The sequence below is a fragment of the Saccopteryx bilineata genome, chromosome 5 (genome assembly GCF_036850765.1).
Source record: "Saccopteryx bilineata isolate mSacBil1 chromosome 5, mSacBil1_pri_phased_curated, whole genome shotgun sequence".
Taxonomy (NCBI): domain Eukaryota; kingdom Metazoa; phylum Chordata; class Mammalia; order Chiroptera; family Emballonuridae; genus Saccopteryx; species Saccopteryx bilineata.
In genome coordinates, this window is record NC_089494.1 from 121,810,117 (window position 1) to 121,811,433 (window position 1,317).

The 1,317-nt window shown below is 32.7% G+C and overlaps 1 pseudogene; it reads left to right on the forward strand.

Annotated features, from left to right (window-relative positions):
- The first annotated feature begins 985 nt into the window (after positions 1 to 985).
- Positions 986 to 1,076, forward strand: LOC136307052 (small nucleolar RNA U3; annotated as a pseudogene).
- Positions 1,077 to 1,317: the final 241 nt, after the last annotated feature.

A 1,317-nucleotide genomic window follows, 5' to 3' on the forward strand; every position in this document is an offset into this window, starting at 1 on the left:
AATTGAAATTATGAAAATGAATAGAACAGAGATGAAAAACTCAATATAAGAATTGCAAAATGAGGTAACAAGCTCAGCTAATAGAAAAGGCCAGATAGAGGAAAGAATTAGTGAAATAGAAGACAGGCAACTAGAGCCACTAAAGAGAGAAGAGGAGAGAGACTCATGAATTTAAAAATAAAATTAGAAAGCCCTACAAGAATTGTCTGACTTTATAAAAATAATGGATATATCAGAACTCCTTCTATACCATAGAGAGAGAAAATGGAATGAAGAACATATTTAAACACATAATAGACAAAAACTTTCCAAACCTGTGGAAAGAATTAGAGCCTTGAATACAAGAAGCAAACAGAACACTGAGTTATCTTAACCTAGACAGACCTAATCCAAGGCAAAAAGTAATGAAGTTATCACAAACAAATGACAAAGAAAAAATCCTCAAGGCAGCTAGGAAAAAGAATACAACATATAAAGGAAGGCCCAAAAGGTTATTGTCAGATTTGTCAGCAGAAACTCTACAAACCTGAAAAGAGTAAACCCAGTATTCAAAGTTCTGAAACAGAGGGACTTCCAGCCAAGAATACAATATTCATCAAAGCTGTCCTTCAAATATGAAGAAGAAATAAAAACATTCACAGATACAGAAAAAGATGAGGGAATTTATCACCAGAAAACCCCACTTCAGGAAATAATAAAGGGGGTTATCCTACCAGATACAAAAAACAAAACAAAACAAAATTACAAGTAAAAGCTCCATCAAGAACACAATAAAAATGAGACTGATCTGTGACAACAAAAAGGGGGGGAGAGAACAAAGTTTAACAGTAGCACAGGAGGATGGAGTGCAGAAGCACTTATGAGATAAAGTACTACAATGAATATGATATGTATTTTTTTCTATTACTCAGTGGTAACCACCCCTGAAGAAACCACAACAGAAAAACATGACTTAAAAAAAGAAGAAATAGGGGTTGGGGGATGCAAGACTATACTTTCAGGAATCATTTCTATAGTTTGTCCTTTCAGAAAGGGTTGACTTTCCAAGAGAGAATTAAAATCTCCTTTTTGTAAGTGTACCTTCAAACAATTGACCAGTCTTTTTTTTTTTTTTTTTTGGTTTTTTTTTTAATAGGAAATCAATCCTAGTGTTATGTCCTTAGTAGAAAACTTTGTAAATAATATGGAGCCAAAAATAAAAAGAGCCTTATTTTACATTACAAAAAGAAGAAACAGAGTAAAGAAGTATGAAATACAACCAAAAAAACCCCCAAATGACAGAAAAGAGAAGAATCAAACAAAATACAAAGCTAACAG